At 45.6% G+C, this 26,257-nt stretch overlaps 1 long non-coding RNA gene across 1 annotated transcript in view; it reads left to right on the top strand.

The window, feature by feature from the left end:
* The window catches only part of LOC128594900 (uncharacterized), a 61,166-nt gene extending 35,705 nt beyond the window's left edge, over positions 1-25,461 (top strand). Inside the window, exons 2-3 of the long non-coding RNA XR_008382651.1 lie at positions 23,725-23,864; positions 25,107-25,461. This is a non-coding gene — a long non-coding RNA (uncharacterized LOC128594900). The remainder of the gene's footprint in view (positions 1-23,724; positions 23,865-25,106) is intronic.
* The last annotated feature ends 796 nt before the right edge of the window (positions 25,462-26,257 follow it).

The raw sequence follows: 26,257 nt of genomic DNA, 5'->3' as shown, positions 1-26,257 counted from the left end.
AAGAAAAGAGGAGGAGGAGGATGCCCGACAGAGGGTGGCGGTAAGATTCCCTGATACCTTCTCATCTGCTTGTGCTCCTTTGATGGAGAATCCTGGTGGACACATTCCTCCTGTTGGAACTCCACGTCAGCATCGCAGGACATGGATTTGCTGAGGACAGATGATGCTATAATGGCTTCAGGGATCGAAGGCAGCCTGAATGCAATCATGCCAATAACAGCATCTGTCATGTGAAATTTACATTACATTTCAGATTTTAGGGAGAGAAATAACTACACGGTGTAATTGATCCTCTGGAAACAGCAAGGTGCTTAATAACAGGATTTTCTTATCTGTAACTTCTGTGTTCTGGTTGTCAGATAAATGGGAGAATCTCAAGGATAGGGAACCTCAACATCACTGACACCTTCAAGATAAGCATTGGAGAGACTTGCTGTCCTGATAAAAGGAAAGTGTGACCTAATATAAAAATGGCCTTTTATAGCAACCACTTTTCCAGAAATTGTCCTTACCATCTGAGACCAGGAAAAGACATAGCTTTGGTGTCAACAAACTACTAACCCTGTCTTCTTCTGAGACAGGGACTTTCCTAAAGCAGCTAAATAGCATAATTGAATCTCAGGTTCAGTGAAGCCATCAACTGAAGAACCTAAACTTTCTATTTTCTAAAGTTTCTAAACTGGCCATTGCCCTGGCATGAAGGTAAGGTAGACAGCATGGGGTGGATCAGTTAAGGCTTCCAAGATCCAGCAAGGGCGACCTTCCATTCCCCGTGGAGACTTAAGGAGAAAAGACAGAAAGTTGGCTGAGTCAACTTGAACTATGAACTCAGTTTCAAAGACCAGTGGGATAAGATACAAGTGGCTTCTGTGAAGATCCAAGAAAAGGGGTGCATTTTATAGCTCTTGGTAATTCTACAGGAAGCTACTATTTATTGAGTATTTAATGTCAGGTTAAATTAAATTAAATACATCTCCCTATAGGATTTGTTATTATCCCTATCTTACAAATGTTAGAAAGATCTAACAGGCAGACATAAAGGATCTAAGGAGACAGACATAAAATCCTGACAAAATAAGAGCGACAGTTAAACAGAGTTTAACTACTTATAATTCTCTGTCTAAGGCTCAGAGGAACCACCTAATTTGTCCCAATCACCCAACTAGCAAATGATTAAAGCCAGGATTCAACTCAGTCTGTTTGATTTAAAAGTTCATGTTTGTAAACATGGTGTTATAAGACTTAAATATTTGTTATTGATACATAATAACATTTATACATATTTGTGGGGCACATGTGATATTTTGTCACAGGCACAGAATGTGCAATGATCAAGTCAGGATGTTACATTGAGCTGTTTCTTTTTTTTTTTTTTTTGTGGATTTTTTTGGCCGGGGCTGGGTTTGAACCTGCCACCTCCGGCATGTGGGACTGGCGCCCTACTCCTTGAGCCACAGGCACTGCCCAACATTGAGCTGTTTCTTCTATGGCTAGTTCATTGAGAATTTTTAGCATGAACAGATGTTGTAATTTTATCAAATGCTTTTTCTGCATCTAATGAGATAACCCCATGTTTTTTGTCCTTCATTCTGTTGATGTCAAGTATCACATGTATTGATTTGCATATATGGAACTATCTTTGCATACCTGAGACAAATTCCAGAGATGCTCTGTTGCAGTCAGCTTACTAGTATTTTATTGAGGTTTTTGTGTTTATGTTCATCAAGGATACTAAGTATTAGCCTGTAGTTCAGATAGTTTGACTATGTGTCAGAAAGACCTTTTTGGACCGTATTTATTTTGAGATCTAAATTTCTTGTAAGCTTGGAAGGTTTTCAGCTATTATTCCACTAAATAGGTTTTCTAGCCCTTTGGTTTTCTCTTCACCTTCTGAAACACTGAAAATTCAAATATTTGGTCCATTTATGGTGTCCCATATATTGCATAGACTTTGTTCATTCCTTTTTCTTTTTTCTTTATTTTTGTCTGACTGAGTTATTTCAAAGGCCTGTCTTCAAGTTCTAAAATTCTTTCTTGCAGCCTCTTAACGGAATCCAAACTTCACAGAATAATCCCTTTATTAAAAGGATTTGTTCTGTAAAAATTGGATTCAGTCAAAAGGTTGCACTCAAGGATTCAGAAGGCTAAATGTGGCCTCAAGTCTGTAGGTCTCCCATCCCCCCTGCCTGAGAATGAAGCTTTTGTTTTTTTTTTTTTGAGAATGAAGCTTTTGAATAAACTTTATAGTTTGTTCAATGCATTCTTTAGTTCCAGAATATCTCTTGAATTCTTTTTTATAATACCCATCTCTTTGGTAAATTTCCTGTTCACATCCTGAACAGGATTTCTTTGTATTGTTTATCTGTGTTCTCCTGTAGCTAACTAACTTTCTTTAATAGGATTATTTTGCATTCCTTTTCTAGCATTTCATGAATTTCTTATTCATCAGAATCTGTTGCTTGAGAGGTATTGTGAGGTATTGTGCTTGAGAGGTGCCATAGTATCTTGCTTTTTTGTTTCTTGTGTACTTACATTGACATCTGCACACCTGGTGTAAGAGTCATTTCTTCTAATTTTTTGGATTTGCTTTTGTAGAAGAGGACTTTTTCCTAAAGACGCACTTATGATGCCAGTTGGGAAGGACCCCTTGGCTTTGAACCTGAGTGTATGAGTAGTGTAGTCCCTATAACTTCTTCGGCTGTAAACAGCCTCAGTGCTGTCTGATTTCTTCAGTGACTTAAAGTGTGGTTGTTAGTAGAGGCTCTGGTAAAGTTTTGCTGGGGATAGGGACACCAAGTTGGCCAGTTCTGAGGTCCCAGTGGTGGCAGCAGTGGGCTGAGATTGCTTGCCTGTCCTGGGGCCTCAGGGCAATGTATGCTGGCACCTGTGTAATCGTGTCAAAGTGGGCTGATGCTTGGACCTCCAGGTGAAGTACTCCTGGGAAAAGTACTCAGGTGCCAATGGTAATGGGTAGGGCAGAGTAATCTCCATGCCCCCAAACATCATGCTCAGGCATTGGGGGTGGGGGTGGAGCTAAGATGGGTGGGATATTCTCCAGACCCCTATTGGCATGTGGGTGCTGGCTGTGGTAGGCAGGGTTAGGATGATCTCCAGGCTCCCAGTAGAGTCCTTGGAGTGGGGCAGCTGTGGCTTCAAGTGTGGCCCTGCTGCTGGAAAAGGTGGGATTGCTTTCAGTGGCAGCAGCCACAGGCAGGCAGCTGGGGAGCACAGGCTTTGGCCCCAGGTGGTGGCTGCTCAGGGAGGAGCCTGACCTTACAGCAGCTGTAAATGCACAACCTCTCTGGGCTCCCAGCTGACCCCACTAAGTGGCTGTCTGAATCCCATGTCTCTTTCTGTGCCTTAGGTATTTCCTGTCACTTCTCTGTTGAATTTCAGTGTTCTCTCTTTGAATATCTATCTGAAGTGTGATTATCTACTTGCTATTTTGGTTCTTCTTTGTGGAGGAGGTGAGCACCAGATGCCTCTAGTCAGCTACCTTGAAGCATTTTTGAAGTCAAGTGCCATGAATGTGATTGAAAGAAAACCCTGAAAGCAGAGACACCCTCTGGGCCCACGAGGAGCCTGCTTCTCAGGCTGAGCTCCTGGCATTTCATCCCAGGAGTGTGGCTCGGCTTTAACTCCCTATTTCTACTGAAGTTTGCAAAGTTGTTGTGATGGTTAATATTATGTGTCAACTTGTCGAGTCTATGATGAAACACCAGTCTAGCTATAGTTGTGAACATATTCTTAAGATGTGACGAACCTGTGATTCAGTAGATTTTGAGTAAAGCAGAGTCCACACCATGTCTCAGGCAGGCCTTATATGATCAATTGGAGTCCATAATAGCAAAGAAAAAGGTTTCCCAAAGTGGGTATTTGACTTTAAGACTGCAATATAAAAACCCTGCCTGGGTTTCTCAGCCTGCCTGGTCTGCCTCATGGAATTCAGACTTAGGACTGCTGCATTCACTCTTACCGCAATTTGGAACTTACCAGTCCCCACAGTTGTGTGAGCCAATTACCGAAAGTAAATCTATACACTAAACCTAACTCTGTCTATAAATGTGTCTCCTGCTTATTCTATTTCCCTGGAGAATCCTGACTAATACAGCAGCAAAGAAGATACAAAGTGACTCTCTTTAAAATGATAGTTCTTTAGCAATGAGGAAAAGCACATAAGGAGAAAATTAGATACATCTAACCAGTGGGTTTTACCTCTGGGCATTATCTCATGTGGAATCATAGCTCCCTCTGACCAGTTGTCCTCATCATTTTCTCTGTCCCGACACACTTACGAGATACACCCCACCTTCCAGCAGCTACATCCCACTGTGCGGGCATTCTCCTTGTGCCAGGATATTTTGTACATATTCATGTATGTGGTGTTGCTATCTTTGGCCTCTTCTTCCCCTTCCAAGCTGGAAGCCAAGTCTTTAATAGTCCCCTGCCTGAAAGCAGAAATCTCTTTGTTATCTGGGTTTTTTGAAAAAAACTTTTTAGTTTTTGGAAGGATGAGCCTGGGGACATGGAGTCTTCGGGAGTACAAAGGACAAGAGGGTGTCCCCCTGTTGTGGGGGGAAAGAAACACAGGTGAAATACAAAGAAACACAGGTGTGCTGGTCCTGCAAGCAGTGTGGCTAGTACCTGCTTACCTGCTTTCTGTTTTTTTTTTTTCTTTTGCAGTTTTTGGCCGGCGCTGGGTTTGAACTCACCACCTCCAGCATATGGGGCCGGTGCCCTACTCCTTTGAGCCACAGGCGCCGCCCCCTGCTTTCTGCTTTTTCACCATCCATGCCAGAAGGCTGGACTCTAGCACCTAGTCTTGCATCTCGGTGAGGAGTCCCGCACATGAAGGTGGGGAAAGCAGAGGCCCGGAGTGTGTGGAAACAAGGATGGGAGACTGTGGGCATGCCAGGTAGCCAGAAAGGATGGGATGGAAGGTGGGAGCCTTCTGATTCTTGTTACTGTAGAAGCCCCCAAGACTTCTCATAATCCTCAATGTAACAAGGTGAATATCTAGATAAATGGAATTGGCTTTGGAGTTGGATTGGAGTCAATTAAAAATATATGTATACCCACACATATAGGCATGTATACACACATATATATAATATTACGTATGCATACACATATATATGTAATATATAATAATATATCTGGCATAGACTAAGGTTTATACCTATTATACCAGCAAGGATGATAATGGAGGAACAGAAGGTTGTAGGAGTGTAACTGGTGTGCTTTTAACTTGATTTGCATTTTATCTGTCTATATTTAATTTTTTTTTATTTTCCTAAAATAAATACATTTTAGTTTTACTGTATAACTAATATTTTAAATGTTGTGTTTTTAAGTGTTATTATAATGTATTATAATATTCTTATAGTATAAATTTAGAGAAAGAAACAGAATTCAAAGTGTAAGAATTTTTGTTTGAAAAGCAAAATAAGAATACCTCCATTTAAAACAGTCAGACAAAAACGCCCATCTAACCATTTATAGAGAAAAGATTGGAAGGAAAGAGATGAAAATGATGTTAGTAGCGATCATCTTTAGAACTATTTTTCACTTTTCTCTATCTTTCTGAAATTAAAAAAATTCAATGAGCATGCATTTTTTATTTTATTTTTTTTTTAGAGGCAGAACTTTGCAGGGAATATAACCATTTTAAAAGATCCTGGATATAAATACTGATCCACAGATAAATGTTTTAAAATCTTGCTTCTCTGGCTAATTGTTTTCTGTTTGGATTATAAGTTCTTGGAAAGTATAGACTTTGCACTTTCCACCTGGTGGTTCCTAAATAAAAATTTATTGAGTAGAAATTCTTTTTAAGGGCTTTCCTCCTCCTCTGACAACCCCTCCCCAAGACACACACAAACTCTTTCACACTTCCACACACCCACCACCACCTCCACATATACCCATCCCACACTCACAACCTACCCCAAATAAACGGGGTGGAGTGCTGAGGGCAGGGGGATTCCTGTGACCTCTGTATGCAGGGCTAAGCCCCTAGGATTACTGAACAGAAAGGTAATTCAGAGAAGAAGCAGCCTAGCTCATGAATGACCACATGTGGGTTCTGCAGTTCAGAACTTTCTAGAGCCAGTGATCCTGAAAGAGGTCCCAGATGGACAGGCATAGATTCTAAGGGCCCCAGAGCTGCCCGGTGAGCTTTGTCATGGATGGCCTCCCCCACTCCCCGGTCTGCATTACACACCAGTTTCTAGGCATGCTGTGACTGGACGAGGTAGAGATTCACTTTTGTCACCTTGTCCTCCTCTTATCTCCCTGCTGGTCTGTCCAGCACTGGCTTCAGTTCAGTGAGGAAGCTGTGCCGCTTCCCCTGACTGTTGTGGCCAGCATGGCCCTGGCCACCTGAGGTTTTTCTATCATAGCCCCTGGTGGCATGAATACCTCACCTTGGCTTTGTCCTGGAAAAGCCAGGTGAGGCTGAGGAGGGGCTGTGACTGTTTTTGGCTTTCTTCCCATTGAAAGCCAACATTCTTTTCTGGTGCTCTTCATTTCCTCCTCCAGAGTCAGGAAAATCTGCCGGAGACAAATTCTCAACTTTTGTCTATCTAAAAATGTCTTTGTTTTGCTTTCAGTTTTAAAAGACAGCCTCTTTAGAAATAAAATTCTAGGTCTCTTGGCATCGTAAAGATGTTATTCTTTTCTCTGGGGCCTCCATGGTTTTTATGAAGTTAATTAACATCTTTATTATTGTTTTCCTGCACAAAAGAATGTCCTTTTCCCCCTCCTTTGGCTGCTTTGAAGAGTTTCTCTTCAGTTTTGGTATTCATCAGTTTTACCCGATATGCCTAGAATTTGTTTTAATCCTGACTTTGATTCACTAAGCCCAGATTTGTTGGTCGATACTCTCTGAATTTTGGAAAATTCTCACTTGTTATCCCTTCAAATATTGATTGTGTATCATTTCTATATCCCCTCTCCTTCAGAGAACTTCAAAGACCTATAACTTAGTTCATTTGATATTATCTCACAAATCTTATCATTCTGTTTGTTTTTCTTCCTATTGTTTTCAGTTTGGGTAATTTCTATTAATCAGTCTTATTATATCAGTTTGTTGCAAACCCCATAGATCAAATTCTTCATTTGTCCTACTATATTTTGTATAGCTTACATACCTTACATTTGCACTTGTGTTTTCTTTTTATAGTTTCCATCTTTGCTGAGATCCCCCTCTGTTCACACCTATTCCCCACTTTTTCCATCAAATCCTTCAGCATACTTCAGCACAGTTAAAGTTTCTCTTATTTTAATTAAGGTATGAAATTATTTTAAAACTCAACATCTTGAATAAGTCTAGGTACCCACGTATAATTATATTTACTGTTTTATCTCTTGACCAAAGTTCACATTTTCTTCCTTTGTTGCGTGTATTGTAATTCTTTATTGTGTACTAGACTTTGTGTGTAAAAGCATAGTAGAGGCAGAAGTCAATGACTTCTCTTCCACGCCTTCCTCTGTCAGGTTGAACTGTGGCGTGCTGAATCAGTCTAACCCCTAGTTGAGCCTGGTTTGGGCTTTGTGGAAGCTTTAGTTACATTGGGTTCACCACTAGTTTTAAATGTTTTTGAGGAGGGCGTCATGCCTTTCCACCAATCACGACTCAGTAGCCAAGTACCAGCAAGACTCTGAGGTCTCTTTATGCTACACAGCTCAACCACCATTCATGTTGAAGCTGGGGGAGACTTCTCTCTGCCAGATCTTTAGACCACTGGGAATTTCTCTTTGGGCTCCAGTTCCACCCTCCCCTTTCTGTTCCTTAGCCTATTTCTTTCCAGCCTGCTGCCTTGGCCTCAGCCTTTAGAGTGTCACTGCAGGGTGAAGTCTTAGAGGATCTTGGAGGGATTTCTCAGCTCTCCCGCTCTGCCTCTAGCATTCAGTAGGCTGTCATCTTGTAATTGGGGCTGGCTTCATTGGTGTGTGACTTGCAGGGATACACAGGGTTCCACTTTCAGAAGAACTTGGTGCTTAGTTTAATGCCATGCTGGAGCTGTCTTGTAATTCTTAATATTTTTTATCCTTGAACTTTTGTTTTGCAAATGGCGTCTGATGGGTGGGCTGTAGGAGAACCTGCCCTCCGGCAGTGAAGGTGTGCTGGGCAGTGGGTGCAGGCAGTGAGCTCAGGCTTGCAGGCTGGGTCGAGGCACCATAGGTACTGTGCTATTGCCCTGGTGGCCTGGCCAGGTGTGCAGGTGCTTGCCTTGGGGTATGCTGGGGCATTGCAGGGCCCCAGAACGGCAATGGCAGTGGTAGCAATAACAGCAGAAGCTGCAGTGGACATAGTTGTGGGGAAAAAGAGGGGCTTTACATGGAGGCAACACAGAGACCTGAGGTGGGAGGCTGCTTGTCTATTTACACCCAGTCCCATCGGTGCTCAGTATGCACAGATATGACTCTCCTGTCTGAAAGCTGGCACACACAGTGCCAGCACTGAGGCAGTGAACTACACAGAATGAAGGTAGATTTATGGACCTTGCAGGCAAGCATGTCAAGGGGTTAGTTTGGTGACTTGACAGGAATATGTAGAAGGTTAGTAGAAGGTCAGTTTGGTGACTTCTAGAGGAATATGTAGAAGGAATATGTAGAAGAACCAGCTGGGCAATCTGGTTATAAATCAAACACTAAAGCAGACCCTTAGCACATTCCCCCTATGGCTTAAATACACAGCTGAAAGCCTCCCACGGGGTCTGCCCTTATCTGCTCTTGCTCCCGTTCCCTCCCGTCTCCCTCCCGTGATTTTCCGCTACAGGGCACACTGCAGTTTTTTGAAAGTCATTGACCACGCAGGCTTGCAATTTTTTGATTCCCACTTAGCATCACCCTGGAGCACAAGGAATTAGGAAAATTTGGCCTCAGCCCTTCACATTGAGATCCCACCTGTGTGGTGTGCTGTGGGCTATGGGAGGGACTCAGACCAGAGTAAGGGAAGGAGGTTGCTGGATGAAAAGAACCTTAAAGAGATCAGAAGTTCATGTGCCCAGATCTAGCCCGGTTACCCCTCTACCCCACCATTCCACCTCTACCTCCCCACCCTCTTGTTTTCTGCCTTAAAATTACCTCTCATGTTTATTTCAGCCTATTGCAAGTGTTGGTGACTAGGAGAGGTGGGAAAGGCAGAGATATCTGTCCTTCAGGACCCAGCTGGGTCACCACCCTTCTTGATTCTGAGCCCAACTAAACATCCCTGTACTGTGATCCCACAGCATGCAGTGCCTTCCTTGGTTCCGGGCCTGAGAAGCTGACTGCATGTGGGCATCCCTCTCCTTCCTACCTGAGGAAGGTTGGACATGGACACCTCCAGTCTTCAGAGGGACCAGTTTTCAGTCTGATGTTTCCTTATTCCTGTGAAAGAACAGGAGGAGAGAAGGAAGACTTTACTCAGTAACATCTCCAAGTTGAAGTAGGAATGGATTTTTTTAAAGCAGTGAGTTTGGTATACAATGAAGACAAAGGTGAGAGGATGGTAGTGGAAGCCCGAGGATAGAGGAACTGGCCCAATGATACCATCTTTCTGAATGGGCAGCAAGTCCCACCACCTGCAGGGCCTGGTCCACCCAGCCTGGCCCCAGGCCTGGGCTCCTCCTAGAGGGGGACCCGGAAAACTTCTCTAGGAGATTCTCTTGCCTAAGCCTGGCACTAGAGCAGCGAATCCCCTGTGGGAGGCACAACACCAAGGGCTGCCTGCTGGGTACAGGGAATAGGGGAGAGTGGTTAATCCATCAGACAACTGATTCTCCAGCTTCCACCCAAGAGCCTCTATTCCTATTCATGCCTTGAAACAGTGCCTGGTCCCTACTGATTAATCACAAGCATACACACACACACCCCCCCCCCCCGTAGTGCTCAGTAACATCTCCAAACCCCTCCAAAGGTCAGGTCTTGGGGTCACGATGGTGACAGGTTATGACTGAACTAGTAAGATGGGTGGCTGTACTGTAACTACCCGTGGTTCAAGGACAGGGGTTTTGTCTTTAGATCTCCAGCACCCTAGCCGGTGTTCAATAATGAGGACAGGAGAGAGGGAAGAAGCAAAGGATCAGAAGGGAAAAGGAAAAGCATTGTTCTGGGCTCGAGGCCCAAAGGGATGGCTGTGTTCTGGCTTCTTTCTAATGAGTAGCTCTTCCTTTCGAACACAAAGAGTCGGAAACAGGGAGCCTGTGTGCTGGCTCCCAGGGCCCCTCTTCCCCCTGGTCTCTTCCAGCAAAGACCAGGGCAGACATCGTCCTCTCCCCTGGGCCTGTCTGGAGGGTATGCTGACCCCATGTGGGCATTAAGTTCAGGTTCTAATATCATTTCATTCCACTTCCCTTTCAAGTGCTCCCGGCTCCCTCTTGCCCTTGTCCCTGGAGGCAGCAAGACAAGTCATAAAGAATCACAGCAATAATGCCATGTAAACACTTTCCCTGGGAAGATGGAGCCGCTGGCTTTGAATCTCCAGGATGCAGGAGATTATAGGCAGGTGGTGATTCACACTGCACAACAGCCCCAACAGGAGAAACTGCTTTGTCTCCCTCCCACCGCCAGGCCTGGGGCTGGGAGAGCCAGTTTTCCAAATGCTGTCTTAAAGAGAGAGAGTCCATTTAGTTCCTAAAGTTGAAGCAATTCTCTGGGAAACTATTGGATTCGGTCTTGATTAAGCCTTTCTCTTGATTGTGAGATGCCTTAGAATCTTACTGTTGGATGATTCATTATGTGAGGGCAGCGATTGCAGCAGTCTTGTTCAATGTTAAATCCTGAATATCAGCTGTGCAGTAGATACTCAGGGTCAGAGAAATCTTGAATATTATAAAAAAGTTCCAACTCTCATGAAAAAGCCAAAACAAAGGGCACAGATTGACTGAGGGATTCAGCGAATGGGGCTGTGCCTCTAACTCATGGGCCTTCGCACACCTCTTAGTTCAGGCCACCTCCCTGCAGGAGCCCAGCCTCATCTTACATTCGCAACGCTTGTTTTTCTTCATGCCTAAAATGTGCTAAGACAGGCCTCAGAGGCTATTAAAATTATTATAAGACATGGAGAGAGTTCTCTTCATCATGAAAGGCCCTGAGGACGGTACGTGGAATACACTACAGTCACAAGCCTTTGTGTCTCCGCACCTTCCAGCTAAGGTTTTCAAAGGGTTTCTTTAATTTTAATCACATTTTCATGATGAGACTTACTACAGATGGAGAACAAGAACTTTGCATCTGGTGACCCCACAGGCACCTCACACTTAACATATGCCTGACAGAAGTCACCTTCTTTCCCCCAAATCTCTTCCTTTCTTTAAATTCCCCCTCGCCAATGGCACCTTCATGTGCCTGGTGCCTGAGCCTGAGGCCTGGACATCATTCATGGTTCTTCCCTTCTGACTCCCCTTGGTGTTGCTTACTGATCCCACCTTCCAGATGCCTCCCAGGCCTGGAAGCCAACCGTCCTGGAGCCTGTCCTCTTCCCTGGTCCTCAGGTATCTTCCTAAAAGGCAAATCTGATCCTGGTGATTGCTCTGCTTAAAATCCTTCAAAATTCCTCCATTCTCATGTGAATACATTCAAACTCCTTATCACACCACGTAAGTCCTTCTGTGATCTGTCTCTGCCTGCCTCGTCTTCCTGGGCTGCCACATGTTCCCTTAGTGTCTTCCCGCAGCACACAGGTGGCCGTGTGATCACATGCACACATGCACACACACACTCTCTCACATACCACAGGTGCAGACCTGCAACTCCCTAAGGCTGTTTCAAACTTCCATGACTTTGTACCCATTATTTCTCGCTCTCTCTTTCCCCATGGAAAGCTGCTTCCCATCTGCAGGACGCAGCTCAAGTGAGACTTCCTAAAGCCTGCTGTCTTGCTAGGGAAAATGAATCATTTTCTTTTGTAGCACCCATATAACATGAGCTTGTTCCATTTCTACTGCTTACCATACTGGGCGGCTGTGGTGGGTTAGAGCCGTATTAGACTGCGATGGCTTTTGAGAGCAAGGCCTGTGTTGGGTTCATCTTTATATCCTCAGTACCTAGTGCAATTCCTGGCGTAGAGCAGGGGCTCTGCAGATGTCTGATGAATGGGTTGACAAATGAGTCCTTTCCAAAACTGAACCAAAGGGAGATGAAATGCCTCGCTCCAGAGACAAAAGGGATGGATTGCAGCCAGGAGTAATAATTTACAGCCTGAGTTTAGCCTATTTGGCAAATTACTGAAAGATGGAAATCTTATCTTTATGTAACTACTTCCAAACAACTCCTGCAGGAATCATGGCTGAAAAGATTAAGCCAAATCCCATAAGGAGGTCTGGGAATGGGGCTGGGAGGAAGGTATCAGGACAACCCCGAATCTCTGGGCCTCTGATATATCTTTTGACAATGGAAGGTGCCAAGATATTTATAAACATGTAGGGTGTGATCTACTCTCGCAACCAGTAACTTGTGAAAAAGATGACCCCTCTATGAGGAAGCTTAATGGCATGGACTAAATTCATCAACCGCTGGGCCAGGGTGATGAGCAGTAATAGCATATTTTATGAAGAGGTGGTTTGGAAGGCGAGTGGCCTACTGGTTAGTAAGTAGAGTTGAAAATCAGGAAATAAGGACATTGATTACTGAATTGGCTGACAGGCAAACTGGAGACAGAATAGGAATCTTCGTTCACTTGAGAGTTTCAGAGCCAAAGGAAATAGTAACAAATACATTTCTCCATAGTTCTCCCCGCAGGGTATCAGCATACACTGTGATTCTTGATACAGAAAGGGCCATCTTCCACGGCGAACTCAGAACATTGAATGATCAATGCTGTCAATGGAAGTGTCTCCAGTGTTAACGTGGGTCCATAGCAGAAGAAACATGAAAAACCACAGACTTAGTCCAATTGCTTCATTGTTAAGAAGGAAGAAATTAAGGGCCAAATCTAAAATGACATTTCTCCTTAGGTACTGGCTGAGACTGGGACCCAGTCTCTCCATGTGCGGCCCAATACTCTCTTTGCTTCTCTGAGCTGATCTTTGTGTTACTTTCACCACCATTCCACAGCTAAAATATGAAGTCCCTTCTTCATTTGAACAACGTTCCAAAGGTTTTGGGGGTGGGAGGGTGGGAGTTGGATCTTGAAGTTTCTTTAAATCCCAGCTATTTTCTGTGTTAATTTTATAACACTTATTATTGGTTTTGTATAACTTATTATTGTTAGGATATAAATTTTAATCTCCAGGTATAAAACATCTAAAACAGTGCTTTCCAACTGGTGGTGATTTTGCCACCTTGCCCCTAGGAACATTCGTTAATGTCCAGAGATATTTGTGGGTGCCACAGCTTGAGGGAGAAGTAAAGTGCTGCTGGCAACTGACAGGAAGAAATGGGGGAGCTAGACATCTTACAGTGCTCAGGACAGCCTCACATCCAAGAAAGATCTAGCCCTAATGTCAGTAGTGCCAAGATTGAAAAACCCTCATCCAGGCTGGGCATGGTGGCTCACGCCTGTAATCCTAATACTCTGGGAGGCTGAGGTGGTGGATGGCTTGAGCTCAGGAATTCAAGACCAGCTTGAGAAAAAGTGAGACTCCTGTCTCTACTAAAAATAGAAAAATTAGTTGGGTGTTGTATAGCTGTCTATAGTCCCAGCTACTAGGGAAGCTGAGTCAGAAGGATCACTTGAGCCCAAGAATTTAAGGTTGCAGTGAGCTAGGCTGATACCACAGCACTCTAGCCTGGGTAACAGAGCAGAAAGGAAGGAAGGGAGGAAGGAAGGAAGGAAAAGGAAAACTCTCTTCTAAAACAAAAATTCTCTATTAAAACAGAAGTCTCCTGGGGTGGTCAAATTGGTTTAAGTACGTACTCCATCTCTAAATAGACCCAACCTTTTGAGTCATGTTGGCCAGAGAATTTCAGAGCATTTCAGAGGACATTTCGTTTGGCCAAAATTCCTCAGAACTGTAGGCTTATTCCACGGTATACAAGTAGGAGTGAAACCAATGGGAGTGCCTGACTTCAGCGACACTTCCCCAAACCACAGACTAACCCAGACCAGAGGGAGAAATATGTACAATGGTAGAAGCCAGGCCTGTGCGGACTGAAGGAGAGAACCCAGAGCCCCCGGCCTCAGAGGGCCTCCATGAGGAACCCTGGCCCACTCTGGGCCACGGCCTGCAAGGGAAGCTGTGGATGGAAAAGGACTGAGTTTGAGAAATTTCCTGGAAGCAAGCTTTGGTTCAGTGAGAAACATTACTTTGATCATATCTCCTCACTGTTGTCCCTCCAGACACTGAAGGGACCACAGGACCCTGAAATTCTTTATAGGAGGTAAGATTGTGCTAACATAGAAGCCCCTAATAGAACATGGGTGACACCATACACATTTATGGCACAGCTAACAATATCCATCCTATGACTTCCCCTTTGCCTTTCAGTATTATTCCCTTTAGGTTTGCAAGGGAATTCCCTCTAGGGAAGGTTTAGTCCTTCCCTAAACCAAGGACTGTGGTAATTTGTCTTTTGACAGAACCTATAGCAGAGCTCACACACACATATGAAATGTGTGATAATAATGGCAATGATATTGATAATGATGGTGATGATGATGAAGAGTAATGTACCTAGTTAAAGTGCTTCTTTCCCACCTGAACAGTTACTGTATTTGCTAAGTTCATTATAATAGCAAGTTCCCTATTAGTCCCTGCTTGCTAAGGGAGAACAGAAGCGAAACATTGCTTGTTGCTCCTTGTCATTTTAACAAGACAGAGTTCCAGGCTTCTTGCCCTTAAACAACCAAAAAATTACATGAGTCTTTTCCTTCAAATGTCAGAATGCCATTTAGCCTGACAGCTTTCTCATTACTATGCACCAAGAGTTTCTCTAACCCAACCTGTCAAAAGTCTCTAATGGGCAGGAGCCTTGACAGCTTGGAGCCAATGTCTAAGCCTTGTGTCATGGCTTTGAAGCTTTCAGGGAGTTAGAGGGAGAGAAGCCTGCTTGGGTGTTCTCTGATACCAGGAAGTCCTGAGGGAATTCCTCCTCATCACATCCTAGAAGAGGAAGGAGCAAGGCTGACATGGGGTGCTTAGAGAGACACCTTCAAGAGATAGCTTTGGAGATGACCCCAGATCCTTCTTCTGCAGTTGAGCTGGAGACAAGATAAGGGCAGTCCAGAGAGACAGTTTCCAGAAGGAGCACTCCATAAGCAATACTGAGACCTCACTGGGATAATAAATGGGAATTCTGGGGCCAGGTAACTTTCCATGTTGACTGTTCTATAGCCCATGTGGTGTACAGCAAGTCCTCTCCCTGAGAAGGAGATGTTGTCACAGGCAAAGGATACTATTCTTGTTCGTGTTGAAGGAGTGCACACCTTTTCTATCTACTGACAGCTCCACAGAACAGGTACCCTTGACTAGAGACCAAGTCTCCTTGGGCCTCTGACTTCCACAGAGGCCCCCAAGCTGCCCTCGGTCCCAATGGGGCAGGGAAGAGTTCACCTAGTCAATCAAAAACTTGCTTTTGCCACTTTCCCAGGAGTTATAGACCTCTCTACAACTGCCACCCCTTGTAGAGTTCCAGGCTATGTGCCCACTTGCTAGCCAGCTGCAGGTAACCAGTGACAACCTTGGCACTAGCTGAAGTTCACTGTGAGCCAGAGGAACTCCACACAGGTGGCACACTTCGTGAAGTCTCTGTTGCAGTAGCAACTGGGGCAGGACGGCTCTCTACTGAGTAATCACAGTGAAACTGCTAGCCCCGCCAGGTGAGAGCCTCCTGAAACCAACAGTCCCAGTCAGCGAAAACTCTGAAAATGATGAAGGTACAGCCCAGTGCTGTTCATTGGAAATGTGATAACAAAAATGAATTTATTTATTATCCATATTTTAAACCGTTCATCATGTTTATGGCTGCCAATAAATTTCGTGATTTAGAAAATGTCACCTAATGAATGAATGTTATAAATCCCCTGGTTTAGACATCCATAAAAGACATATCATATTTATTTTTTCTAAGTTGCCACCTCTGTTAAGTAAATATTGGATTATTGTTGAAAGAATATTGGTTCAAAAGGGACTTACATTATTCTCAGAGTGCCCGTACAGCTTGGTCCTGCCCCAGATGCAGGGATAGTTTGAGGTTCCTCATCATTTGGGAAAAGGTGGTTTTAAGCCTCAGTGCCTCTTAGGAAATAATGCACCTCCCCTGTCAGCTAGTTGCAGGGTGGGAGTAGGGGGAGACTGGGAAGGGAGAGAGGGGAGGGAGGCAGAAGCCCTGGGGCTGGGGTCCCGCCTTCCGGGCAAGGCCGGCAGCTCTCGCCGTAAGTCGGCTTGTTACCCTTGCCTTGACATCTGTCTTAGAGCAGACAGCACTGGAATAGACTTTCCACTTTGGAGCATACCTAGGAGTACATGCTTGTTTCTGGGAGAGGCCTCAGATTCCAAAGGTGATATGCCAGGTCTCAGGACTCATTCCCTCACACTCGCTTGGGTTACTCAGGAGGAGGGAATAACGCCTAAGGCACACGTCACATTGGGCTGTGTGGGCTGGGCCAAACTATCTCCATCCTGTTGGAAGGAAGCTGAGATTGGCCTTAGGAACTCGACCTCAACTTCCTTGGTGCCAAGCGTGATTCCCTGGAGGGGCCCAGTGCATGTCCCTGAGGAGCACCTTCTCCTCAGGGTCATTGCCGTCCCCATCATCTGTCATAGGAGGCTGCCTAGTGTGCTGGCTTGCACTGCACTCGGTGACCTAGCAGGGCTGTGTTGAGAAGGGTTACAGCCCAAGGCCTGAGCCCAACAGGAGAGAGGCCATGATCAGCTAGTGATGTCTGCACAGTGGAGGCGGTGGCTGGAGCGAGGTTTGTATACCACTTACCATCCCCAGCCTAAAGACAGGTTTTTTTTGTTTGTTTGTTTTTTAACAACTTCATCCAACTAATTCAAGACTAGGAAACATAACATTTTAATTTTATTGAAAACTTGGGAATAGCAAAAGGGAAGCAATTCAATTGTGTATACTGGAAAGCCTGGCTTAACAGGTCAGAGAGGTCAGAGCATGGTCTTCTCAGCCTGTCCGCGGGAGCTTCCAGGGGGTGGTGTCAGGGTGACAATCTAAGCTGGGGTGACACTGGGACAAATTGCTCCCCCTAAATTCTGGTTTCTGGAACTAGGTGAAAAGATGCTTCTGATGTAGATTATTCACTGGGGTAATGTCTAAAACCTTTTGAGCAGACCATATTTATATATAGAGGAATGGAGAATCATTATGCCAAAATACCACCCGGAGGGGTGGGAGTGGCCAGTGGAGACTGGGAGTGGAGTCTGTGTTATTTGCCATCAATGGGCTGCATGGGATCCTGGTTCTCTCATAGACTCTCTAGCTTGGCTCACAAGCAGACACATTTTTAACAGAGCAAACATCTCCAGCTGCCTGCAGCAGGCATAGACAGCATTCTCGAAGGAAGAAAAGAGTCATAAAACATGAAGTCTGTGTACTCAAGCAGTATTTAAGAGTTGAAAGAAATATTTCCCCTTCTAAAAACAGCGTAAATGTTGCATCATTTCACTCTTAAATAGGTCTATTTTTCTGCCATCACAGAACAGAGGCGAGGCTTCCTCTGGGAAGAGGTTTCAAAATCAAAAGGCTAGTTCTCTCAATGAAGCAAAAGCTCGTGTGGGTGACCAGCAAAAAACCTGTAGGACCAAAAAGAAGCCCTTTCCTTGTTGGGGCCATTACTGCCTGTGGATGGAAGTGACCGAGTCTCTAGCTGTGTTTCATAGTCTGCCACCCAGGTGAACAGGGACGAATGAAGCACTCCCTAGTCCAGCCACATTCCATGTCTTCTGGTCTTGTTGCTTTTGTCTGTTTCCAAAGATAATTAAGTGCATGAGCAAATCCAAGCAACGTGACCATTGTGAAAGAAATCTATACCAGGAGGCAAAGGTCTGCATGCTGTCTCCTCCTGCCACTGGCTCCTGCCCTGGACCAAACAGAGCCTCAGAGAATCTGGTGCTCTCAGGCTCAAGGTCATGGCTTTCCCACTTTCTGGATCCCCAACCATTGTAAGGAAGATGTTTATATTTGCAATACAGTATACACACACACACACACATACACATCACACATACATATACTACACACACATCCACACACACACCAGCTACACACATGCATATACATTACATATACACACCACACACATGTGCATACGAGCACACGCACATCACATGCACACATACACATACAGCACACACAAACACACATACAGCATACATACACACCACACACAAACTCAGGTACACAACAATCAACGGTACAGTGGGACCTGTTATTTCCGATTCTATTTTATCCACCTCCCAGCCTTTACTTAAGTGCTGGTCACAACCCATGAGGTTGATTTCATAAGCCACTAAAAGGGTCACAGCCCAGCTTACAATTTGAGAAACATGACTCTAAATCCTACCTGGGTCATCAGGAAAAATTCAGCCTGAGCCATGTCCTAAAACCAAGAGCCCCAGGACGTCAGGTCTTCACATGTAGAAATGTCCCTGAGGCCGGACAGGGCTCAGCCTGTGGTCCTGGGCAGGGCCTCGCCACTCCTCTGCTCCTTACAGATGTGCCCTCCATGGGCTCCCTGGGTCTCGCTGCTCCCTCACATACCACCTGCCCTCCCTGCACCTGCTCTGACAGCCTCCTCTCTTTCCTTAGCTGCTGTGGGTCACACAGTGCTCCCTTAAAACTTGGATTCCTAGAAGCCATATTTGGATTGAGAATTCTGCCTTTGCCACAGGCAGAAGCTTTAAGAAATGGAAGTCTTTTCTCCACATGACCATAGGATTTATTCAAATCATGCATAAAAACTAAAAATAGGAATATGTAGGCCTTGCTCTACTCTTGAACAGCTGACAAGAGCTGTGATGGAGGTTTTTCCTAAATGGATGTTCCTATTGCCTTGATCCCATGCTTTGAAATCCAGATTCTCCTGTGAGCACTCAAAGCATCCTGCATAAAGTGGCCAGTTGCTTTGAACAAAAGACTTTGAAGTCACTTATTCTACCCAGAAATTCATGTAAGTTTTTCTTTCTTCTCCGTAAAGCATTTGGTGGTGACACTACAATATTTTATTTATTTATTTCACCAGCTATTCACATAGAAATGGTACCCAGTTGGATGTACCTAGCCTAATAACCTCGAACCATAGGGGCATCTTAATGCTTCACACACAGCAGCAGTTCTGGAACTCCCAGGCTTGGCCCTTTCAGCAATTCAATGCTTTCATCCCAGCCTCCTCTGGGGACAGTTGTGTTCTCTAGTGGGTACCCTCAGGGTTGCAAGATGGTGGCTGCAGTCTCAGGCATCCTAAGCATAGCTTATACATGTCCCTTAGTGATACATGACCTTCTTTGTTACTTGAGTTCTTTCTTTAAGAGCTGAGAAACTTTTCCAGAAGCCACTGACCAGTCCTCCCCTCTGTTTTTATCCACCAAAATGAAGGGTAATGGCCTAGAAGGATTGGCTTCTTCCAACCAGAAACCCCAAGTGCCACCCCCACCCACCATGACTGCAGCTTATTCTATCAGGACTCTCCCTATCCCCATCACTACCATGACTGGCTTATTCTATTCCACATTAGCCTGCCATCATAATCAGTTTTATTTTAAACTTGGCTCACACAACACCATGACCAGCTTAACCTGGTCAGGGTCTTCCTTCCAACAGACTTGGGGTGGGGTTGGTGGGGGGGTTGGTGGTGGAGGAGAGTGGATCCCTGAACCAGGTGGAGACTTGTTAAAACAAAGAAAGGCCGTGGGGATTTCAAGAGGGAACAAAAGACTTCAGCTTCAAAATCCCAAATTGCTAGATGCTTTGAGGCTTAATTTTTATATAATCTTCTCTCTTAAGTTTTTCAGCTATAAAAGGAGGATGATGCTGTCTCAACAGTGTGCCTCACAGGTCGTAGTTTGGCATCAGCTGAAGTCGGGAACGTAACCACGTAACCCCAGGTGTTGGTTAGGATTCTTCTCACAGCAACAGAAATCAGATGTTCTTGTCTGTGTGGCAGTTCATCAACTTCAGATTCATCTAGGATAATTGTTTAAAATGCAGATTCGGCATCTCACTCCCAGAGTCTGACAAAATAGTCCTTACTTCAACTGTTTAACTCTTTAAAGTTCTCCCAGTGGAGATGGCCGAGCCACAGCGCAGCTTACCTTGAAACGAGGGTCATGAGGGAGCCACTCCGGTTTGAGTCCACTTTCAAAAAAAAAATAAAATGCAACGAAAAATGAAATTGTTTTCATACTAGAGCAAGTGCCAGAAGAAAAACATGTCTTATAAGGGATTGAAGAAGAGATTGGAGCTGGCGACTGGTGAAGTTGAAGGAACTGTGGTGATATTTTACAATATTGCTGTGGAGAGGCTGTTCATTGCAGACAGAATGCCTTTCCCAATTCTGACTCTTCTGGTCTGTTTTGGACAGAAAATGAATATATTTTCTGCCTTGAACACAGCTGTGATCTAAAACCCCATAATATGGGTAATTTCCTCCACTGGTAGATCAATGTCTTCATTCCCTTTGAGATCCTCATACTGTCAGTGCTGAGACTTGTTCTTCAAAGCTGTGTGAGTTTTCAAGGCTGAAGGACGTGCTTGACACACTGCAGACAAGGGTCCCCTTCGTCCCCATCTCCTGCTCACCTGCATACCTCTGTCCCACTTTCCCTCTCCCCACTGGCACATCTCATGCAGATTTTTAATAGAAAATTGGTTCTCAAAATCCCAAAAGATGCAGGAAGCCTGGGGCTAAACAGGAGTCTGTATTTGTTATATTTTAGGATTATTTTGTTATTTTTTAATTTTTAAAATTGTGATGAGATATGTAAAACATAACATTACCACTGTAAAAGGCACAGTTAGTTCAGTGACATTAATTTCATTGACAGTGTTGTACAGCCATTGCTCTGTTCATCCATGTAACTCATTTCATCTTCCCAAAAGGAAACTCTGTATCCATTAGACAACAGCTCTCCACCCACCTCCCCACAGTCCCTGGAACCCCCATTCTACTTCTTATATCCCTGAATTTGGATGTTCTAGGCATCTCAGATGAGTGGAATCATACAGCATTCATCCCTTGGTGAGTGACTTATTTCACTGAGTGCGATGTCCTCCAGGGCCATCCATGTTGTAGCACGTGTCAGGATTTCCTTCCTTTTCAAGGCAGCATAGTACTCCGATAGATATGCCACATTTTGTTCATCCATTTTTCATCAATAGAGGCTTGTGTTGCTCCCGCCTCTTTGCTGTTGACAAGAAGCAAAAAAAGAATTTCACAGGAAAATTTTAAAAAGGTCTAAATGTTTGGAGAGCTACTTACTGTGTAGTGGAATAATGCTTAGTAATGTGAAAAATTCTGTTTTCCTTCATCAATGTCTTCCCCGCTGCCTTTTCCTCTTCGTTTAGGCATCCCAGGGCTCTCTGATTCCCACTGCACTTATCCTAGGCTCACTCAGACAGGATTGCACCAGGGAAAAAGGGGTAAAAATTCAGCATCTGAATTTCAGAAGAGACTTAAAAAACCTATGATAGAGAAAATAGCATCATGACAAAAAAAGGCTTTTTGAGTTTTAAGAGTCTGGGCTCCTTTCGTTTCAAAAGCCCAAACTCATCAAGTCCCTTGCCCAGCCCTACTATGAAACTAATTTATGGCTTTCACATGAAAGCTATAACCCAGTTATAATCTAAGAATATGGGGAAGGGAGAGTGGGGGGGAGGGAGGCAGGAGGATGGGCGGAGGGAGGGTGATTGGTGGGATTGAAGCTACAGTGCATCTTACAAGGATACATGTGAAACTTAGTAAATGTAGAATATAAATGTCGTAACACAATAACTAAGAAAATGCCAGGAAGGCTATGTTAACCAGTGTGATGAAAATGTGTCAAACAGTCTATAAAACCAGTGAATGGTGCCCCAGGATCGCATTAATGTACACAGCTATGATTTATAAAAACAAACAAACAAACACAAAAAACAAAAGCCCAAACTCAGATGGTTCAAGGGCTTTATGAAGCCCTTGGTGATTTGGAAAACTTAAGTGTAGAGACAGAGGCCTCAAAGCCCATGCTCCCCGGGACAGAATAGAGGACCATGGCTGGCTGGGTGGGGTGGAGGCCAGGGAGCCCTGAGCATCCAGATGAGAATGGACTCAGTCAGCATGGGCTGAGCTACCGACAGGGTTTTGGTCCTGGTTTCCCTATGCCACTCTCCTCAGCCCCAGAGTGGGGCAATTAAGAAAGCCCAAAGAAGCTGGGGATTTCAGGCAGAGAACATTATGCCTCACTTTCTGAGTGTGGCCTGGAGAGGCTGCAAGCTCAGAGAGGCCCCCAAACCAGCCTGGCGGGGCATCAGAATGAAAGCAGTGTCATGACCGCCTTACGCGGGAGGGCCCTAGACAGACCAGGTTACCCTGTGGTCTCGGAGAGAACAGGAAAGATGTCCAGTGGCTCCGGAGGAGTGAGGGTGGGGTGGGCCAGGGGCCTGGAGGAGCCTCCAGGTGTGAGGAAGAGGAAGGGCAGAATCCTGCAAGGGCTAAATGACTGGACCCCAGGTGTGGCACCTGCTTGCTCAGAAATCCTGCAGGACAGGTTGCTGTGGTGAGGCCTCCTTGGGAGGCGGTGGTAGCTCAGCAACACCAGCCACCCCCACTGATGCCTCAGGGTTCTGTGAAGCCCCTGAGATGTCACTCAGCCCCAGTGGGAAGGGAAAGGGCAAGCCCCGACCGTCTCAGAAAAGGATTTGTTTGAATTTACCCTGAATTGACAAACTCATTTTTGAAAGGTAAAAATTAAGTCTTTAGAGAAAAATTTAATTCCTTTCTCCCCCTTTCTTCTTTGCCATAATCTGTGGCCTGTGAAGACAAGGTGCCCATGTCGGACTCAGTTTATTCATCTGAATTATGGGAATTAAAACATGTGACCTAATGACTTTTTCTTCTAGGCAGTTGTTCTCAACTTTCCTAATGCTGCGGCCCTTTAATACAGTTCCCGCGGGTCACGACCCACAGGTTAAGAACCATTGTTCTAGGGGGTTGTGAAGATTACATGAGATGAGAAAGGGTAAAGAAAGGTGAAAAGTCCATTTCTCCCGGTATTTATATTCTGGGATCCCAGTTAAACCTTCTCAGAGGATGGCTGCTCTGCTTGGTTGTTAGTGACATGTGACAGAGTCCCTGTGAGGTCTTTTTTCCTTTATTCTCAAGGTGTGAGGGGTGACCCAGCCCCTGATTTCACAAGAGCCCTCATGACCCTGCCCATGACTTCACCTCGACCCTGTGCAAGGGTCACCACCCGAAGTAGTATAGACTGGGGAGCTTAAGCAACAGGGGTTTATTCCTCACAGCTCTGGGTTGGTTTCCTCTGCGGCCTCTCTCCGTGGTACACAGATGGTGTCTTCCTCGGGTGTATTCACATGGTCTTCCTGTGTGTGTGTCTCTGAAGTCTACTAGGACGTCAACAGATGATTTTGGGGGTAGGGGTGGGGAGGAGACATGATTCAGCCTACAGCTGGGGCTCCCTGTGATGTGAGGGTGTTTGGGCTGAGGCCCTGTCCTGCTGCAGGTCTAACTCTATCTGGCCGCACTGAGGTTAGAAATACAGAAGCTCAGGACTTACCCAGTAGCGTTCAGGGAACACCTGCACAACTATCTCTCCCAGGAAGGAGCTCAAAGGCATTTCACAATTCCAGGCTAGTGTGGCAGCTTTTGAATCACCTCTCACTGAGAACCAGCCTGGGTGGAGTTGCCCCTGACCGGTCCCGATGCAGTGGAGATGTGTCTGCTGTGAGAACTGCTGCAGGCCCCAGGCTCTTGGAGTGGATCAGCCAAGGTACGGCCACAACGGGGGGCTATGAGAAAGGGAGTGACTATCTTGACAAGAGTGGAAGAAGCTTAGTGATGACACAGTAGGCTCCCCTGAGTTAGTGTATAATAATACAGGAGGGCCTGGTCAGCTCACTGGCTCACACCTATAATCCTAGCACTCCGGGAGGCCCAGGTAAGAGGATTGCTTCAGCCCCCAAATTTGAGGTTGCAGTGAACTATGATGATGCCACTGCACTCTAGCAGGAGCAACAGTGTAAGATCCTGTCTCAAAAAGAAAGAAAAAAAAAAAAGAATACAGGTAATATTTGGGACATACTGATACCGAAACCTTATTGGCAGTTTATCTGAAATTTGGGTTTAATGGGGCCTCCTGCATTTCGTCTAGCAGCCCGGCTGCCAAAGCCTGTGTCCTGCGTGCACAGTTGAATCTTTTTTCATTTTTCTGTCCTTATCCTGCCACCCACCATGGAAATGGATGAAGCAGGAGCCTGCCAGTCCTGGAAAGCACAGACCCAGGGCCCCAGGGACACTGGGAAGCCTGTGCTTTCTGTCTGTCTTGCTGGGACAGACCCCACCGGCAGTGGGCAGGAGTGGAGTTGCTGCCTCCAGCCACCCAGCTTCTCCCCAGCCCCCTCCCCCACCTGCTGGCACCATCCAGTCTTCACAGGTGGCCCCGCTTACTGCCCTCGGTGCACCTGGGCCACACAAGGGCGGGAGCCCCACCTGGACCCTGGATGCAATTCTTCAAAATTGCCTTTGGCCTTGTCTTCAGCAGACATGTCCCACAGTGACTAAAATGATGCTAGTCCCACCAAGGGAAAGCGTGGTTGATCAGGGGAGGCTCACCGTTTGCTAGTGAGCGCAATCTGGCGCGGGTGCGGGGAGTGAACAAGGGCACTTTGGAGGCTGGAGGAAAGTGGTCATCCACACAGGGGAGGCCAGGGAGAGGGGGCCAAAAGCCACACTATGGTGTTGTGGGGGACTGTGGTCCTCCCAGCTACCCAGCATGGCAGGCCTTCCCCTCCCTGTGCTGCTCCGTGGGCCCTGGAAGCCGGGCTGCTGAGAAACCCAGACAAGTGCCTTGAGAACTGGCAAGTGAGGAGGCCTGGAATATTTGACAGAAGAGGCAAAGTAGGTATCAGACAAGCCATTTTAGATACTTATACATGCAACCTTATTCTGGGTGCTGCAGAGTACATAGAATGGTGTGTGTGTGGTTTTTAAAAAATAGTCCCTTCTCCTGCAGGAGGGAGACAGCCTGTCTACTTACATTGCTAACCCAGAACAGAACACCAACTGTAAGGAGGCAATCCTGCCCCAGCGGCCAGACGCGGGAGATTCGGGTGGCTCCCTGGCATGTTGGAAGTGCGCCTATGACGGGCACTGCCCCAGCTGGCTGCAGTCCCCTAACCGGACATCCACGGATTCCTGCGGTCACAGACGGATTTCCTTTTCCTCTGAATAAGGGCATGCTCAGTTCACAATAATGCTGACCCCCCCCCCCCCATCCATATGCCATGAGCTTTTAGCATGGATTATATTTTATGCCACCTGAAAATTTTGTCAAATACAACTATGCCCTTCTATATACATTCTGCAAAGTAAAAGTAAAAATTAAATAAGAATAAATGCGTCCTTCCACTGTGCACCCACACCATCGCGCGCGCACACACACACACACACATTGCATTCATTCTTCTAGGTGGGACGTGTAGAAGAGAAAAGGGCCCATGATGGGTCCCTGAGGGACATGAATGAATCCTTCAGGGCTGAGTGAAAGAAATCAGTGAAGAAAACCCCAGAGGAGGGTGGTGACAGCGTTGCCCATCCCAGAGAGAGCTTTGTTGTTGTTGGCTGTTTGTTTTTTCTATAAGGAGGAGACATTATCACAAGATGGTCACACACTGGAGAGTCAGACTGCCTGGGTTCTCATCCCCAGTATGTGTGACCTGGTACATATCACTTAGTCCCCATCAGCCTATGTTCTCAGGAGAGAAGGACAGGACAGTACCCTTCATCCCAAAAGGCTGTGGAGAAGACTCAAGGAGCTGTTAACTGGGAGCTGTTTGGTACCCGGCACATGGGAGGTACCCCTGAGGTTCCCTCCTCTTGTGAAGGGTGTTCTCAACAACTTCAGCTAAGCAGTAGGTGACAGGGACGCCCACACTGTAACCTAGCTGTTTCTTCACAAGACATTCTCCATAATTAGAACATGAGTTCCAGGAGGACACAGACAACACAATCAGGCAAGGACGATACCTTATTCATACCTAATTGGCACTTAATAAACGTTCTTTGAACACATAGCAGAACAGAAGAATGAATGAATAATTAATAACAAGGACTACTGCAACCGAGGGTGGACGTTTGTTCACAAATTGGAAGCACATGGAAATG

Source organism: Nycticebus coucang, chromosome 9, assembly GCF_027406575.1.
Source record: "Nycticebus coucang isolate mNycCou1 chromosome 9, mNycCou1.pri, whole genome shotgun sequence".
NCBI classification, from domain to species: Eukaryota; Metazoa; Chordata; class Mammalia; order Primates; family Lorisidae; genus Nycticebus; species Nycticebus coucang.
Note: the sequence above shows the minus strand (reverse complement) of the source record. Positions and strands in the feature narration are given on the sequence as shown.